Raw genomic sequence first — 19,662 nt, forward strand, 5'->3', positions numbered from 1 at the left:
AAAAAAAAAAAAAAAAAAAAAAACTATACCCAGAGGTCCTTGTACTCTTCACCCAGTTTCTTCCAATGTTCCAATGGTAAAATCTTGCATAACTATATCATAAAAGCTGATCCAAACCAGGAAATCGACATTGGTACCATTTCACTCACTACATTCAGCTCATTGTTTTTGCATGTACTCATTTGTGTATACATACCTACACACATACCACATAGTTTATGCCTTCTAATCACTGCACATTATTCCAGAATACTAGTTTATTTAACCACGCTGAAGGACTTAAGTTACTTCCACATGGAGGACTATAACAAAACTGCTACATATGTTGATATAGAGATTTTCTCTGGAATAAATGTCCAAGAGTGCAATAACAGGGTCACATGACAAATGGATGTTTAGATTTGTTCTTTGTTGTTGTTGTTTAAAGAAGTGTTTTTGGAGCACTCATGTGCAAAGTACTGTTCTAGGTGATGAGAAGAGAGGGAACAAAATCTCTGCCCTCATGGAACTTATGCTTCAGTGACTTATGTCCTGGAAAAAAACAAGATGCAGATTAAAAAAAATTATGAAACTATAAAATCCTACAAATGAAATGGGATTACAAATGAATTACCCAAATATCACATGTAAGGGAAGAAAACTGGGCTAGATCCCAAGATCCAACTAATACAGAATGGGCTGGACAAAGCGAGTAAAATCAAACTAAAAATTTGTATTAATTATAAATTCTAATTAAATAACTTGATCAGATAGGGAGCAAATGGTATTACCAAGGATTAAAAATATAAACATGTATTATATGAACTGTTACACTACTCTTATGCCAGCACTGTGCTAGAAAAATTTTTGCTTATTTGTTTTTTATATGGAAGAGTGCCACTTACAATCTGCTTTCCATGTTGTGATAATAGCATGGACCTCAGATGTAGAAGATTAAATAGTTATCTATATCACAGTGATCTTTTTTTTTTAGTATTTATTGTAAGAGAAGAATTTAATTCAGCTCATATCCATACTGCTATTATAATAAATGGACTTCTACCCCAAGTTTAGGACAGAACAAGCTGGTTATCACTAGCCAAAGACAGTATTTGAAAGGTTGTCACAAGGCACCTGGGTGGCTCCGTGGTTGAGCATCTGCCTTTGGCTCAGGTTGTGATCCCAGGCTCCTTGGGATCGAGTCCCACATCGCACTCCCTGCATGGAGCCTGCTTCTCCCTCTGCCTGTGTCTCTGCCTCTCTCTGTGTCTCTCATGAATAAATAAAATATTTAGGGGGATTCCTGGGTGGCTCAGCAGTTTGGCACCTGCCTTCTACTCAGGGCATGATCCTGGAGACCGGGATCAAGTCCCACGTCGAGCTCCCTGCATGGAGTCTGCTTCTGTCTCTGTCTCTGTCTCTGTCTCTCTCTCTCTCTCTGTCTCCCTCGTGAATAAATAAAATCTTGAAAAAAAAATAAATAAATAAAATATTTAAAGTGTGCGTGTGTGTATATATATAAATAAATAAAAGAAAGGTTGTCACTTTGTTTTTAACATGGGACATTTCAAAAAACTTCCTCAGGAAAATAGAAATTTCAAAATTATACCTTTTGATGCACAAGCGCCTTATTTTCTGTTTCAAAAAAAAAAGGAAATTTGTAGTTTTCATTGTGGAACAAGCAATTATTAACACAACAGTCTTTATTTATTTATTTTTTAAAACACAACAGTCTTTAAAGGCTCCTTGCAGATCATAACTCAATCTGTACTTCTTTACTTTCAGGGTTTTTGTTTTTTTTTAAAGATTTTATTTATTTATTCATAAGAGACACACATAGAGAGGCAGAGACACAGGCAGAGGGAGAAGCAGGCTCCCTTGTAAGGAACCCGATGTGGGACTCAATAGACTCAATCCTAGATCCTGGGATCAAGCCCTGAGCTAAAGGCAGACACTCAACCGCTGAGCCACCCAGGCTTCCCTTTACTTTCAGTTTTAAGTAACAAAATATTAGGATATTTAAAAAACAAAATAACTTTGAAAAAAGCAAATTGATTCCAACAAATTTAATATTCTATATTGCTGTCATACACCTCTTAGGAGAATGGCTGAGTAGAATTTGAAAAAGAAAAGAGGAACTAGAATGGTCAGATAATAAAGCATATTATAAAACCTTCATAAAAGTGTGATAAAAAGGATTATATTGGCATGAGACAAAGTAGGAGAGAATGGAAAATGTAAAAGCAAAGTCAGCAATATGTAAGAATTTAGAATAAAAGTGGCATTTTTATCCATGGTAAACAGACAATTCAATGCAATGCAGTAACTGGTTAAGAATTTCAGGGAAGGGTTTGGATTTCTACCATGTATCATGGAGATTAAAGAGTTAAATACTTATATGCCAACCATGAAAATTACAAGAAAATATGGGTATCACATATATCCTGAGGTCATGGAGGAAAATGCAGTAAGATTACCAAGTGATACTAACAGCTCACTTGAATTAGTGATGATGAATTTAAGCAAGACCAGTTAAGTATGGTTATATATATTTTTTTGTTGTCACATTCAGTTTTGCAGCAGGTCCAGACATATACAGAGTAAGAAGAGTTGGCTTTAATCAAGATTGGACAGAAGTGTTAGAGAAAAAAACAAAAAGAATTTTGGCATGCAGATTCCAACATGCACCAGTTCCTCCCAAATTATCCCTGCCTCCTGGTACTCAAGCCTTGTATCACACTCTCCTTAAATGTGAGCAGGATCTGTGACTGGCTCCTAACCAACAAAACAAAGCAATGGTTACAAAAGGACACCTCCAAGACTACATTTCCATTGTTCTGTTGGTCTCCTTCAGAGATTCTCTCACTAGATGCCATGGATAAAGTAAGCAGCCTTGCTGGAAGGCTCATGAGGCAAGGAATTAAGGGGCAGCCTCCAGCCAGCAAAAAAAAACAGACTTCGGGATGCCTGGTTGGTTTGGGTGGTAGCACATGCAACTCTTGACCTGGGGGTTATAAATTCGAGCCCCACACTGGGTACAGAGTTCACTTTATTTTTTTTTTAATTTTTATTTTTCTGCATCCTGGTGATCACATTTATTGAAAGAGTTGGAAAAAAATTAAAATGCCCTTTAGCTTAAGAATTTTTGAGTTATCTGCAAATCAACTCAATTCAGGAGTGGAAGAATCCTTGGTCATTTCTTTATCAAAATGAACGCAGGTTTCTCTTTTGGATGTCTTCTACATTTAAAGAGGCAATCATACAAAATCTCCTATATTCCATACACGATAAATTCTTTGTTTCAGTCAACTCTTAATGGAGGAGCAACTAGTACAACACCATCTCCCCAGACAAAAAGCATCGGAATATTCCGTTTTGTTGATTTATATATCTCTTCATATGTTTCTTCATCAATTTCTATAGTAGTCACAGTTTCTTCCACATCTCCCAATATCATATTTAAATGCTGATCATATGCATGTAATCTGCCTCAAAGCTCTCGGTCATTTCTCATTTTCACATAAATTCGCTCATCCAGGCTGAGCCTGATGAGATCCAGGGGTTGGTAGTTTGTTGCTGGTCCACGTCGTCCGCCATCTTTCAAACCCCCAGAGTTCACTTTAAAAAGGTAAAACATCAATGCATATAAACCCTGGGGAGATGAAGATTGATGGAGGAAGCTAGTAATACAGCCAGAGAGAGAGGTTTTGCAGGTGTTGGTCAAGGGCAAGGTCTAGGTGTTTTTTCATTGTGTCAGACTTAGAAATTTTGCTTATGACTGATGATGGTGAGCTATGGAGGGCACTGTGTTTCAGGACTTAGAAGGATGTAAATCATTCTACTATTCCCTCACTGAGAAAGTTACTATGGAAAACAGCTGAACTAAAGGGTATACTTAGTGAGACAAATGGCTTCTATTCTGGTAAAAGCTCCTTGTCTTGCTCTAGACAGGGACCATGACTTGAGTAGCATTAGTCTAGAAAATGAGGGATGGCCTAGAAGTCTTAAAGTGACTGACACAAACATGAATAAAGGGTCAAATGGACCAGTTCAAATAAGCCAACTGAAAAGACAGCAAGAGTTTTGAGGAAAGGATGGAAGTAGGTCTTGCCCAGGAACATGGTAGAGTTTTGAGAATTCTCTCCTTTCCTCCTCCCAAGGAGTATGTAGTATGAAGACAGGAAAAAAAGGGAGAACTATTTAGCATCCTTGGCTCCCTAAATGTCATCAGCACTCTCCAGTTATTGTTAAAACCAAACCATGTTCCCTTAAGGGCAGCAGTGCTGTATGCTCTTGAGAATTATTGCTCTAGACACTAAGAGGGTGGTTCAACTTTCTTCTGCATCTTTAAGGATATATACATAAGCACAAAAATTGATTGATGAGATTTATTTATTTATTTATTTATTTATTTATTTATTTATTTATTTGAGACACACACAGAGAGAGAGAGAGGCAGAGACACAAGCAGAGAGAAAAGCAGGCTCCTCATCAGGTTGCCCGATGCAGAACTCGATCCCGGATCCCAGGATCATGTCCTGAGCCAAAGGCAGATGCTCAGCCACCGAGCCACTCCAGCATCCTGAGCACTAAAATTTAAACATCAGTAGATATGATCACTTTTAGATACAACTATAAATAACAAAGGAAAAGGATAATATAACTGATTTTATTAAAGATAAATAAATGAGTAACATGAGGGCTACAGGTGACAGTTTTCTTAAAACTTGCTATTTTCAGGTGCCTGGGTGGCTCAGCCTGTTATAGTGTCTGCCATTGGCTCAGGTTATGATCCCAGGGTCCTGAAATCAAGCCCCATGTGGATGAGCTACCTGCTCAGCAGGAGTCTGCTTCTCTCTATCCCTCTGCCCCTCCCCTTGCTCATGCACTCAAATAATTTTTTTAAATGATGATTTCCAAAATTTAAAAACTAATCACAAATCATTCTGGACCAGCTATCCGGTGTTTAACACATTACCATAAAACTTAGTGGCTTCAAATAACAAACATGTATCATCTCAGTTTTGGGGATCAGGAATTTGGAGGCAGGGATCCCTGGGTGGCGCAGCAGTTTGACGCCTGCCTTTGGCCCAGGACGTGATCCTGGAGACCTGGGATCGAGTCCCACATCGGGCTCCCGGTACATGGAGCCTGCTTCTCCCTCTGCCTGTGTCTCTGCCTCTCTCTCTCTCTCTCTCTGTGTGTGTGTGTGTGTGTGTGTGTGTGTGTGTCTATCATAAATAAATAAAAATTAAAAAAAAAAAAGGAATTTGGAGGCAGTCTGGCATGGACTATTCTAGCTCAAGGTCCTTCATAAGCTTGTCATCAGGTGTTGGCTTGGGTTTCAGTCATTTGGATGACTGGCTGGGGCTAGGGAATCCACATTTCCAAGATGGCTGGCAGGTTGATGTTGGGTTTTGGCTAAAGTCAGGTCCTCCTCATATGGGTCTCTCTACAAAGCTGCTTGAGCATTCTTGTACCACATGATTATCACTCACAAAACATGATCCAAGAAACCAAAGAAAAAGTCATAATGTCCTTTATGTCCTAGCCTCAGAAGTTAACAAACTGCATTACTCTCCCTTCCACAGTATTTTATAGGTTAGGTAAGTGGTCCTGATTTAGAGAGGGACGGGACAAGGACCACTGGGGAACATCTTGGAGGTTGGCTACTTTTCTAAGCAGAAGCTATTAAAAGCCACTAATAGTAAGTTTGTCTCTCAAATCCAGCAGTAACCTCAAGTTTTCTGCCTCTCAGCTAAAATCACACCTTAGCCCTGCTCAGATGGTTGGGGGGTGAAGGAGGGGGAGAAAGCCTATTTTAAAAATTTTCATGTAAATTGCAGGTATCAACACTTCTTTCTTAGTTGATAAAAGTAGCTCTAACCCCCCAACAAAAAGAATACAAAATTTACTAAGTATATTGCCTGTTGGACCATATTTTCAGCATTCTTATTCTTCTAACTAAAAAGAAGCTAGGAATTTCACTGAAATTCATATTTACCTAACAATAAGAAAAGAGAACAGAAGTTGGCCTTTCCTTAGAGTATAAATTTAAGTATAAACTTTCTATTTTTTCCTTTTAAAAAGTACTTCACATGTTGTTACAAAATATGAAATATATAGTGTTACAACTGATGACAGTATTAGCAAACTCATATTGTACTCTTAGTAGAGAACAATATGGAATATTGTGTTGAGCACAATGTGGAAACACTGTGTTAAACTCTATATGCATTACCATAACTTGTCCACCTTAGAAATAAAGTAAAAGAAAAAAGAGATACCCTCCTGAGATCACAATTCCATTAAATAGCAAAGCCAGAAATTTACAAGCTTGATGCCTGGCACCTACATATGTGTACTTAATGCCAACCCTCTACTAGCCCAGATTAGAGATAGATCTCTTAGATGGGCTCAGCTTACACAATTCTGAGGATATAAAATTTCAGGTAGACCAAAAAACTCACCAAACTTTAGATTCATGATCAAGCAAACGTTTCTAAAAACAAAATATAATTCTTATGCCAGTCATCTTGCTATTCTTTCTAGTAAAAAAGTAGAGTTAATGCAAACGTGGATAATACAGCAATGCCCAAATTTTATGGAACATTCTCCTAAATGGTACCAACTCTTTTTAAGATAAACTGGCAACATTTATTAAATTTTCAAATATATGTATCACTTTCATAAATATGTGCATATGTACTTTTTATAACCAGCATGAAAAGATGTAAATATGTACCACAGGCAAAATTATGGTATATCCATACAATGTACTGTATGGAACTAGGGGGAAGACTTCTATATTTATTCACTGAATAAACATTTGTGTATACCCCATTTCATAAATAGGAAATTGACCTGGTGGCAAATGGTAAAGACTATTTTCATAAACCTTATAATTTTAGGATCCTTCAGAGAATAAGGTGTTTGTTCATAAAGCAATGATAAGATCACTTAGGGAGGGAGTGAAATACAAGAAGAGCACTTATCACACCCTTGTAAATTCTTTTAAACAACTTCCTTAACAACCAAAGCCTAATAAACATCTCAAAACTTAATGTCCCCCCCAAAACAATATATAGCGTCCATACCACAAATATTCCTCTCCAAATCTTGCCCATCTTAGTAAAGGATGCTTTTTATTGTTTCAGTCACTCAGGATACAATCTTTAAGTATCATAAACTCTTCTCTCTCACATTCCACATCCAATCCAACGGGAAAACCTATTATCTCTACCTTTAGAAGATCAAACACTTAATTGATTCTTACTACCTCTAACCTACACCACCTAGTTTTCTTCTTCCTCTCCCTCTTAGGCCTGACATCTTTAAAACGGATCCTTTTAATGACTTCCATCACAGTCAGAATGATACTCATACTTACATCATGGCTTAGAATGATCTTAGAAAATTGTGGCCTTCCAATAATTTCAGGTCTTAACTCCCAACTATTTCCCCTTGACTTACATCAGGCTCACTGGACTCACTGTTAGTCTACTAACATGCCAAGCTTGCACCTGGCCTTATGGCCTTCCATGCTTGTTTCCTCAACTCAAACCGTCCATTATCTCCAGACATTTGCATTACCAACTCTCCTTCTTTCAGAACTATTCAAAAGACAGGAACGGGGTGTCACACTGTTATATACATGTAGGGTAGGAACTCTATTTCATTGCTGTATTCCTACTATATATTTTTATGGAAATAATCATGGTAACATGAGAATAACTGAAAAAGTAAGTCTTGCTGAGATGACATTTAATCTGAGACCAAAAGAATGTGAAGCAACCAGCATAAAAAAGGATGAGAACGAGCTTTTACAGTCGAGGAAGTGAACTGAGTCTTGTACGGGAGGAGTGGAGTAAGCCCAATGAAAGAAATGCAGTTTGATGAAAAAGGCAGAGGAGAAATTGTGTAGGGCCTTATAAAACTGAGGCAGGAAGTTTCTGTCTTCTTTGACAAGAAATGGGAAAGCTTTTAAGCAAATGACAGGAACTGAATGTGTTTTAAAATTAGTCAGGCTGGGACACCTGGGTGGCTCGGCGGTTGAGCGTCTGCCTTTGGCTCAGGGCATGATCCTGCAGTCCTGAGATTGAGTCCCGCATCGGGCTCCTTTGGCTCAGGGCATGATCCTGCAGTCCTGATTGAGTCCCGCATCAGGCTCCCTACAGGGAGCCTGCTTCTCCCTCTGCTTCTCTGTGTCTCTCATGAATGAATAAATAAAATCTTTAATAAAATAAAATTACTCAGGCTGCTGGTGGTACACAGACTAGATGGCACAAAGAAAAGTAAGGAGATCACTTAGAACAGAACTACAATAATCCAGTTATGGTATGATGGTGGTTTGGACTAAAGTCATAGCAGGGCAAGGGATGAATAGAAGTGGACAGATTCTAGATTTTTTTTAAAAAGATTATTTAAGAGAGAGAGGGAGAGGGAGAAGCACTCAAGCTAACAGTGAGGAAGGGCAGAGGAAAGGGAGTGAGGGAGAGAGTCTCAAGCAGACTCCATGTTAAGCACGGAGTCTGATGCAGGGCTTGATCTCATGATCCTGAAAATCGAGATTTGGATACTTAACTGACTTTGCCACCCAGGTGCCCCTGCCAGAATCAAGACTGACCCTGATAGCAAAATCAACAGAACTGCTATAGGTAGAACAGTGTGAGGCAAAGGAAAAGCAGGAAGCTATAAAAAGATTCAGGATGTGGTATGGAAAAAATTTCAGTGAATAATGATATAATTTATTATAATGGATAAAACTGGATTAGAGTTTGGGGAAATCAAGCTGACATAAAGTAATTTACTAGAAGGAAGGAAATGTATGCTTATAGGTGATAGTTATATATGTACCAAGCATTTTTGGCAAGATACATATGACCAGAGGTTAATTAGGTCTTTTTCACTGTATAAGCTTTATACCATTTCAATGTCTTAAGAAAGAAATTCATTAATATATCTGTATTAAAAATTAATTTTTCAGCTTTACTGAGTTATAACTGACAGAACTTTAAGATATTTGAAGTGTACAATGTGATCTGATACACATAAACATTGTGACAGGATTTCCCCCACTGACTCAATGAATACACCCATCACACATCTAGGGGTGAGAACATTTAAGCTCTACTGTTAGCAAATTTCATATTTAGGGGTGAGAACATTTAAGCTCTACTCTTAGCAAATTTCAATTATACAATATAGACTGTCACAACTATAGTCGCTGTGCTATACATTACATCCTCAGAATTTATCTTCTAACTAAAAGTTATACCCTTTTAACCCTCCCTAGCCTCCCCATCTCAGCAACTGCTTTTCTACTGTGTTTCTGGGACTTCAATTTTTTTTTTTTTTAATATAAAGATTCCATGGGATCCCTGGGTGGCGCAGCGGTTTGGCGCCTGCCTTTGGCCCAGGGCGCGATCCTGGAGACCCGGGATCGAATCCCACGTCGGGCTCCCGGTGCATGGAGCCTGCTTCTCCCTCTGCCTGTGTCTCTGCCTCTCTCTCTCTCTCTCTCTCTCTCTCTCTCTCTCTCTGTGAGACTATCATAATAAATAAAAATTAAAAAAAAAAAAAGATTCCACATATAAGTGGTAACATGCAGTACTTGTCTTTCTCTGGCTTATTTCACTTAGCATAATGCTCTCCAGGTTCATCTATGCTATTCCAAATGACAAGATTTTCTTCTTTTTAAAAGCTGAACTATATTCGTGTGTGTGTGTGTGTGTGTGTGTGTGTGTGTGCACGCGCGTGCACGTGCCAGGTTGGGGGGGGGGAATCCATTTCCACCCAGGTGTCCCTCATTCTTTCCTTTATGCCAATACAGTTTTCCAAAATAATCTGTTGGAGAGACTATCCTATTTACTATTGTATATGCTAAGCTCCTTTGTTTAAAATAAATTAACTGGGACTCCTAGGTGGCTCAGCGGTTGATCCCTCCGTCCCAGAATCAAGTCCCACATCAGGCTCCCTGCATGGGGCCTGCTCTCCCTCTGCCTACATCTCTGCCTTTCTCTCTGTGTATGTCTCATGAATAAATAAACAAAATCTTAAAAAAATAAAATAAAATACATTAACTATATGTGTGGGCTTATTTCTGGGCTCTCTATTCTGTTCCATTGATCTATGTGTCTATTTGTATGCCAATTCCATACTGTTTAGGCTACTATAGCTTTATAATAGTCTAAATATAGTTTGAAATCAAGAAGTATGATGCCTTTAGCTTTGTTCTTCTTTCTCAAGACTCCTTTGGATATTTGGGGTATTCTGAGGTTCCATACAACTTTTAGGGTTGTTTGTTCAATTCCTGTGAAAAATGCAACTGGAATTTTGACAGGGATTGTATGCAATCTATAGTTCTCTTTGGAGCATCTGGGTTGCTCAAGTTGGTTAAGCAGCTGCTCAGGTTGTGATCCCAGGGTGCTGGGACCAAGTTCCACATCGGGCTCCCTGATTAGCGGGGAATCTGCTTTCCCTCTCCTTCTTTCCCTCTCATGTGTGCTTTTTGTCTCACTCTCCTTCTCTTTCTCTCTCAAAGAAATACAATCTTAAAAAAAGAAAAAAGATCTTGCTAAAAAAAAAATATACACACACCCACACAGTTATCTTTGGTTAATATGGACAGTTTAACAATACTAATTCTTCCAATCCATGGGCATGAATATCTTCCTATTTATTTGTTTCTTCAGTTTCTTCTATCAGTCTTATATTTTCATGATATAGATTTTCCACCTCCTTGGTTAAATTTATTCTGAAGTACCTTTTTTTTTTGATACTATTGTAAATGAGATTGTCTTCCTTACTTCTCTTCCTGATAGTTCACTGTTAATATACAGAAATGCAACTGATTTTTGTATACTGATTTTGTTCCCTGGAACGTAACTGAATTCATTTATTATTTCTAACAGTTTTTTGGTGGAGTCTTTAGAATTTTCTATTATTTGGTATCATGTCATCTATATATAGAATCAATTTTAGTTCTTCCTTTCTGATTTGGGTGTTTTTTCTTATCCTTGCCTAACTGCTCTGGCTAGAATTTCTACTATGTCGAATTTTTTTCAAAACTGAATTTAAATGTATACATATACTTTTAAAGATTTTATTTGAGAGAGCGCACAAATGGGGGTGGGGGGTAGGGGAGAAGCAAACTTCCCACGGATCAGGGAGCCTGACACAAAGCCTGATTCCAGAGCCCCGAGATCATGACCTGAGCTGAAGACAGTCACTTAACAACCAACAGAACCATCCAGGTGCCCCTAAATATTTTTTAAGCAAAAAATTTATACCATTCTTTTCCTACAAAGAATCTAAATTGCTTGCATATACATTTAAAACCTAAGACTATACAAATTCCATGTAAGAAAATAGTAAGAAATTCAGGCCACTAAGAGAGTAAATGTTCAAAGAATACGGTTTCATATTATTCTCATTCCTTAAAAGGGGATTGATGTTTCTCACACAAATCCCTATATCTGAGGGTACCATCAGTTTATTAATGTTCATTTACCTTGCATGTGCTGAAGATGCAGTGCTGAGGCACAGTCCTTGTCTTCAAGGAACCCTAACAGCAATGTGTTTATGTGCATGCATAACTGAAATGAAGAACCACTGAAAACAGTGCGGCTCTAGATTGGTGTGACTGACAATGCAGGCAAGGAAAACTTACCAAGACCACTGCAACTGTACAGGTAAAAGATGCTTAGGTACTGAACAAGAAAAAGATCAAATGTTAGGAAGAAAGTACTGATTACTAACTAAATGTGTGAGACTATGAAAAATGAAGAACTAAGGAAAACCCCTAAAACTCTGTCATAATTAGAGGATGGTGGTGCCAGTTCAATTCAGGGGAAACAGGTAGAATGGTAGCTTTGAGAGTTTCAGGGAAAATGAATTCACTGGTTAAACACGTTGAGTCTGAGGTATCTGAAGAACAAACAGGTCTGAGGGCATCCATAAGGACTGTAAAGCACAAGGGATGAGGAGTTTGTCTTCAAGCAATGGTCTTTTGCTATAGTTTCAGAGATTTTACTCCCTAGGGCAGACAAAAAAATATATATTAACATTAAAATGGTAGGTCAAAGAAAAGGAATTCAAAAAGGAGAAAAGGCAGGCTGAAGAGGTGTTAGTAGAGGGGCATCTGGGAAGCTAGGATGGATGGAATCAAAGTTTTAGAATTCAAAATGAAAAACAATTTATTTGACATTAGGAGTCAACAGTCCTAGAAAAGAGATGACTCATGCTGGAGAGAGGAAGACAGCAATGGATGGGGGCAGAAAATCAATACTAGAGCCATTTAGTTCCAAAGTATAAATATATTATTAATAACATTAGCTGTCCCTTATTGAAAACCTACTATGCACAATGAGATACCATCTCACACCAGTGAAAATGGGTAAAATTAACAAGACAGGAAACAATAACTGTTGGAGAGGATGTGAGAAAGGGGAACCCTCTTGTACTGTTGTCTGGAACGCAAACTGCTACAGCCACTCTGGAAAACAGGAGAGAGGTTCCTCAAGAAGTTGAAAATAGAGCTACCCTATGACACAGCAATTGCACTACTGGGGATGTACCCCAAATATACAGATGTAGTGAAACAATGGGACACCTGCACCCCAGTGTTCATAGCAGCCATGTTCACAAAAGCCAAAATGTTGGAAGGAGCCACGATGTCCTTCAACAGATCAATGGATAAAGAGAGACACAGAGAGAGGGGGGCAGAGACAGGCAGAAGGTGGAAACGGGCTCCCTGCAGGGAGTCCAACGCAGGACTAGATCCCAGGACCCTGGAGTCAAAGGCAGATGCTCAACCACTGAGCCACCCAGGTGTCCCAGCAAATTAAAGTAAAATATTTAACTAATTTAATTTACATGTACATTTAATCCTCAGCAATACTATGAGGTAGGTAACTTTATTAAACATTTTTACCATTGCAAATAAAAAAGACATTTGCCAGGACAAACCAAAGGTCACACCTCTAGCAAATAGAGAAGCTTACTTCTATCGGACAACAAAGTCACTTTCCATTACACCAATTCCTTAAATGCATCATACACAATTATATTAATTACATTATTAAGAATTAAACGTTGGAAATTACATTAACTAATTATATTATCTAACTTGATTTTTCATACTAGTACATCTCAAGTGCTTAATTATTTGCCAAAAGTAGTCGTGTCTAACCAGTTTTTTTAAGATTCTATTTATTTATTTGTTTGTTGTTTGTTTGTTTATTTATTTATTTATTTATTTTTGGGCGATATTATTTATTCATGAGAGACACAGGCAGTGGGAGAAGCAGGCTCCACGCAGGGAGCCTGACACGGCACTCGATCCCGGGACTCCAGGATCACGCCCTGGGCCGAAGGCAGGCACCACCTGGATCCACCCTGGAACCACCCAGGGATCCCCCTAACCAGTTTTTTTTTTTTTTGTCATGAACATGTACTATCTCTTATTTGTCTTCTGACCCCATTACAGCAAAAGCACAACTGACTGTGAACTGATTTGATATGAAAAGGAAGTTTCACCCAAAATATAGATGTTATTGCACAGCCTACTCATTTCCTGGTCTTTGTTTTGTTTTTAAAATTTTATGTATTTATTCACGAGAGACACAGAGAGAGAGGTAGAGACATAGGCAGGGAGAGAAGCAGGCTTACCACAAGGAACCTGATGCGGGACTCGATTCCTGGACCCTGGGATGATGACCTGAGCCAAAGGCAGACGCTCAATCACTGAGCCACCCAGGCATCCCTCATTTCCTGGTCTTGGAATGTCTATTTTTACACTCTTCCCCATGAAATAATTTGTAAGAATAGTTTATATCAACTCCCTAAAATTAAAACTCTCAGAAAATAAGTTATCCAGAATGCTCTTAAAAGTGTTAGGATATAATTTTTCTGATGATGGGTCTATGTCCCTGTTTACACATATGGCTAATTAAACACTTGAAATGTGGCTCATGTGACTGAGGCACTAATGTTAAAACTGTATTTGGTTTTAAGTAATGTAAAATTACATAGCCACATTTGGCTAGTGGCTACTATTCTGAACCACGTAGCTCTAGAACAATGGTTCTCAACCTTGCCTGTGCAATAAAAACACAGAGGGGGAACTTTCTAAAACCTAAATGCTTAGTCATTAGCCTATTTGTTTTTAAAGGTCTCCAAAAATGAGATTCAGGCAAAATACTTTTTTAAACGTGGCTAATTTTTAAATGCAGCCAAAGTAGAAAACCATTGCTCTAGAAGTTCTTCTCAAACTTGAGTGCACATAGAAATTACTGGGGCACTAAGTGCAGATTATGTGGTGTCTGGGAGTCTCAGTTGGTTAAGTGTCCCACTCCTGATTTCAGCTCAGCTCATGATCTCAGGGCTGTGAGCTTCCCTGCTTGGGATTCTGTCTCCCTCTCCCTCTATCCCTCCATTCTCCCTCCCTCTTTTTCTCTCTCTCAAAAAAAAAAAAAATCACTTTCTGAACAACAAATTTTGACATTCTTGTTCATTTAAGGGTACCTGAGTATATTTGTTGAATATTTCTTTTAGTGTATCATCCTCCTGGGAGGTATTGCTACTATCCTGACATTATTAATACAGTAAATTCAAGTGCCTTCTTACTGGAAGTTTTCACTAACTCTAATTTTGTGTAGAAGAGTAACTTCTCTTTCTAGTTAAACTATTTCAGAGTAGTTCTAAGCACAGTTTAGAGGACATTATTATTATTTCTCATTTTATATAACTTCTCCTATGGGAAATCTTATGGTAGTGATAGTGGTAGTTCAAAGTTATTTTTATGCAGTCCTTACCAGCCTAACAGCCTAGAAGACTTGCTTGTTTTTGTATCACCTGGTACATTAGATGCCAGCTAAGAAACTAATACTACCTGTTTCAGCTAGCAAGGATTTCACCGCCTGCAATAAACCATGGAAGTAAACTGAGGAGAAACCACCAACTGTGCCTAAAAGAGAATGATAAGAAAGCAATGGAGCGGACTCAATTCCATGAGAAAGGACCTCTTCAGAGGCAGCGGTGCACTGTCAGACCCTATAAGAATAAACAACAGCAGAGTGTGTCTATGTGTGCTTATAAAAATCCAAGTACCCAGATGATTTTGAGAGCTTGTTTGGAGGTTCTAGCAGGGGAGCGCAGCTACTCGTATACCCTTGACCGAAGAACGGTCCTCCTCTATCGGGGATTTTGAAACATAAAGGATTTGCCCAATCTTTTAGTAGATCATAAGAGAAGGTGAACTTCCTAAACCACCTTACCTTTATTATTTTTTTTTCTTCCACCTTACCTTTAATCTCACTTTCTTTACATTAAGGCTTTTTGTTCTTTTATGCCACATTTCAACATGGTTTTCTTGTCTGAATCTTTGTGCCTTTATCAACTTTTATACATTTGCTTCTGTAGTCAGCGTGTCAGCCAAGAGCCTATTTTAGAGATTGCACACCTAAATAGCACCAGGGGAGAGCAGGAACACTAAGAAGGTGAAGCAGGCTAGACTAGGAAGAACACTGGGAGAAGTGGGAAGTCAAGCAGTCACTAAAGAGAACAGAGATGCAGAGAAGTACTAGGAAGAGCTGTGCCCCTGGGAGAAGACCTCCTTCACTGTGAAGCCAGGAAGTGGAGCTGCTGAAAAGTTACTTTACCTATGACTCTTCCCCTCTCTTCTGGATCAAAATCAGAAATAAGGAAACCGTTGCGACTGAATATGATCTTCTCTCCTCCCCACTGCCTTTCCACCATTTGGACTAAGGCTCTCAGGGAATCTTTATAAGATACCTGTTGGTTAAAGGGACCTTTTCTTTTTTCTTTCATTCTCTTCCACGATTAATTTCAAAAATAATAAACCATTTAAAATAGGATCACAGGGGTCCCTGGATGGCTCAATCAGTAGAGCATGCAACTCTTGATCTTGGAGTTTTAAGTTTTAAGCCAAGCATCATTTTAATAGGGAAATTACCCTGTGAAACACTAACAAATGGTAAAATTAAGCATGTAAAACTGACCAAAAAGCATGCCCATTCTAACATAATGCCCAAATTTCTCCCTGCTGTTTTTTCATGTATTACAGATATCAGGATTTGTAGAATGGCTACAGGGAGACTTTATTGGTTTTGTTAAAAAAAAAAAAAAAATGCTAGATGGGCAGCCCGGAGGCTCAGCGGTTAAGCGCCAACTTTGGCCCAGGGTATGGTCCTGGAGACCTGGGATCAAGTCCCACATCAGGCTCCCTGCATGGAATGGAGCCTGCTTCTCCCTCGGCCTGTGTCTGTAACCCTCTCTCTCTGTGTCTCTCATGAATAAATAAATAAAATCTCAAAAAAAAAAAAATAAAAAAGCCTTTAAAAAATAAAAGTAAATGAGAAAAAAAGGAATTTTTCAAATTAAAACACACACATACACACTTGAACAAAATACCAGCAAAATTCCATAAACAAGTATGATTCATTAACTCATTAAGCAAAAATGTTAATGATTCTATGGAATCATGTAAATCATTGTTATTATCTAGTAATTTTTTAAACACTGTTTCTACCTTCTATAAACAAATACACAAAAACATGACTATAGGGCAGTCTGGGTGGCTCAGCGGTTTAGTGCCGCCTTTGGCCCAGGGCATGATCCTGGAGACCCGGGATCAAGTCCCATGTCAGGCTCCTTGCATGGAGCTGGCTTCTCCCTCTGCCGTGTGTGTGTGTGTGTGTGTGTGTGTGTGTGTGTGTGTGTGTCTCCCTCCCTCTCTGTTTCTCATGCATAAGTAAAATCTTAAAGAAAAAAGGAAAAAAGAAAACATGACTATCCTATGCAAAGAATAATATGAGGTAATTATCACATGATATTAAAATCTCTTACCTGAAGTTATACAATCAATACAGTACCAACCTAAGAATAGACACAGATCAATGGAATGAATAGGTATGTGTGTAGTATTTCAAATCAGTAGAAAAAGATTAGTAAATGGTCTGGCATAATTAGTTAATTGTCTGGAAAATGTTAGGTTCCTATTTAACACCACGTATCAAAATAAAATTCCTATGGATTAAATAAATTAATTAAAATAATAAAACTAACAACACTGAAATGAGAAAGGTCTTTTCTAAGCCTGCTGCTAAACTGTAAAATAAGTAAACTGTAAAAGTCAAATAACCAGTAAAAAACATTGTATGACAGGACAAATGGCTAATATATAGAGGAGCTTTCAACCCAATATGAAAAAAATTCCATACGCAATAGAAAAGGGCCAAGGACAATCACAAAAAAGGTGCTAGGATAAACACTGCTGTTATTCATCATCATAAGTATTAATTTCAGAAAAAAAAGTTGTTTTGCCTATTAAAATGGCAAAACAGTAGCTTCTATTATTGATAGTTTCCCCCACATTTCTGACATTAAGAAAATGTTACTTTTATGAACAAAAATTATTAACATGACTACTGAGGTAGACTATCTAAATATACTAAAAGGAACACTGGAGGTCTTATAAAGAAAGCTGGGGTTTAGCACCAAGTACTGCAGTGACTAAGCTCTGTGACTTTATTTTTCCTTTACATTTGTTTTTAATTTAAGTTCGATTTGCCAGAATATTGTATAACGCCCAGTGCTCATCCCATCAAGTGCCCTCCTCAGTGCTGGTCACCAGTTACCCCGTCCCTCCGCCCACCTCCCCTTCCATTACCCTTTGTTTCCCAGAGTTAGGAGTCTCTCCTGGTTTATCTCCCTCTCTAATTTTGTATGACTTTATTAAGTCACTTCTGACTGTCTAATAAATCTGTTTTTGTTCAAAGCCATATCATTTAATTACCAACTCTTTTTAGAATGCTCATTATAAAATAAAGACATTAATTTGTTAAGCAAAATTTTATAGAAATATATGTCAGTGTGTGGCCTGTGGACCTAATTCATCTTATAAGGTTTATTACTTATTTATTAAAAATGCAAACTGAAAAAAATTCAAATTGAAGGTCTCCTACTGGATATCTATTACGAGGCCCAGTGACTTGTACTTTTAACAAACTTGCGTCACCAGGGTTCACATGAACATCAAGGTACACAGCATTAAAGGGGGACCGAGTTCTGAAATTTTACACAGAACGCACTCAAGTAGAACATACTCTGTTCTGTTGTTTTTTTGTTTTTTTTTTTTCCCCAACTGTCCTTCCCTCTTCCTTTAATTAACTCCTGTGTACAGTTTTAAAGAGATCAGAGAGGGGATCCCTGGGTGGCTCAGCGGTTTGGCGCCTGCCTTTGGCCCAGGGCACGATCCTGGAGTTCTGGGATCGAGTCCCGAGTTGGGCTCCCAGTGTGGAGCCTGTTTCTCCCTCTGCCTGTGTCTCTGCCTCTCTCTCTCTCTCTCTCTCTGTGTGTCTATCATGAATAAATAAATAAATAAATCTTTAAAGAGATCAGAGAAATCTGATTCTGGGTAGATGTTCACTGCAAATAAGGTCAACAGGCCTGCCAACCCCTGTCTGCAGAAAAATAGATTTAGAGCATGTAAATTTTTCCTTTCCTTTTACTAGACAAAGTAAAACAGATGGCCTAGTGGGATATCCTTTGAGAACTTTTCTATTATACCTAAAATATATTCTACAAAATTTTTACCTCAAGGTGAAATGTCAATCACACTTTTGTAGTTTTGTTTCCTAAAGCACTGTAACCAAACAGTTAACCATCATCTGTCTTATTAATCTTGTTTCCATGTACAGTTCTTCAACCTAGAAACAGATCATCTATTATGACTGAAATATAATCCATTCATAGAGCTGGGACTGAGCAATCTATCTGACTTATCCTCTGGCAACATCCTCAAACACAAGAACATTCACTCATTCAGAAAAGAGGGGGTGGTCACAGAGTAAGACACAGGGACACCATTAAACCCTAGGGTGAATCTCCCTAGACAAATTTTCTAAAGATTTCATCAGGTTTCAGTAAATGATACATTTGCTAATACAAATAGTGGTAATTGGTTTAAAATAACTGTACTGCAGCACAAGTATTTAATAAAAATAAAATAAAGTTCAGTGGCTTTGTATAACAAGAGTATATCCAAGTACACTATCATACTTGTACCTATCATATCCTCATTTTTTGTTAGCAGGAAATGTCTAAATCATCCAGCATCATCCCAGACTCTCAACAACAGCCAGTACTTGCTATCTCAAAAACAAAAACAAAAACAAAAAACAAAAAACAAAAACAAAAAAAACCCCCACCACTTTCATATGTTTTAATAAAACCTGATAACCTGAGTAACTATGGAACTAGCAACAGAGATATTTCTTGGACATAAGAGTTACTGAGTAAATGTGCCAGAAAACAAAGTGTACAATGATTATGTAATTGTCATTTTGGGTAGCATTATTTTTTTAAGGCTTACCCAAGATACAAACATAGTAGATAGTGGCCAAGAAGACAAGCATAAAAACCTGCCCACTAAATCTTCTATCCTCAGAAATTAATGTCTGAGGAATTATACAGGCTACAGCTACCCTAGGCTTCTCAATCCCAGACTGAGAGGGGAACGGTAGGGATGCTGAAGAGATATTACTCCATTCCTATTAAATCTGTTGACAGAAATAGCTGAAATAAAAATTTTCTTATTTTTCTTACAGATCTGCTATATAACATTCCCATTCACCGATATCAAGGAAAGCTACATTCTAT

The 19,662-nt window shown here is 38.0% G+C and overlaps 1 protein-coding gene and 1 pseudogene across 6 annotated transcripts in view; both read right to left on the reverse strand.

Moving 5' to 3' along the window:
- CECR2 (CECR2 histone acetyl-lysine reader) overlaps positions 1-19,662 on the reverse strand; it is a 173,864-nt gene that overhangs the window by 87,531 nt on the left and 66,671 nt on the right. The window lies entirely within an intron of this gene.
- Positions 1,945-5,110, reverse strand: LOC119866446 (annotated as a pseudogene).

This window comes from Canis lupus, chromosome 27, assembly GCF_011100685.1.
Source record: "Canis lupus familiaris isolate Mischka breed German Shepherd chromosome 27, alternate assembly UU_Cfam_GSD_1.0, whole genome shotgun sequence".
In the NCBI taxonomy this organism is placed as follows: Eukaryota; Metazoa; Chordata; class Mammalia; order Carnivora; family Canidae; genus Canis; species Canis lupus.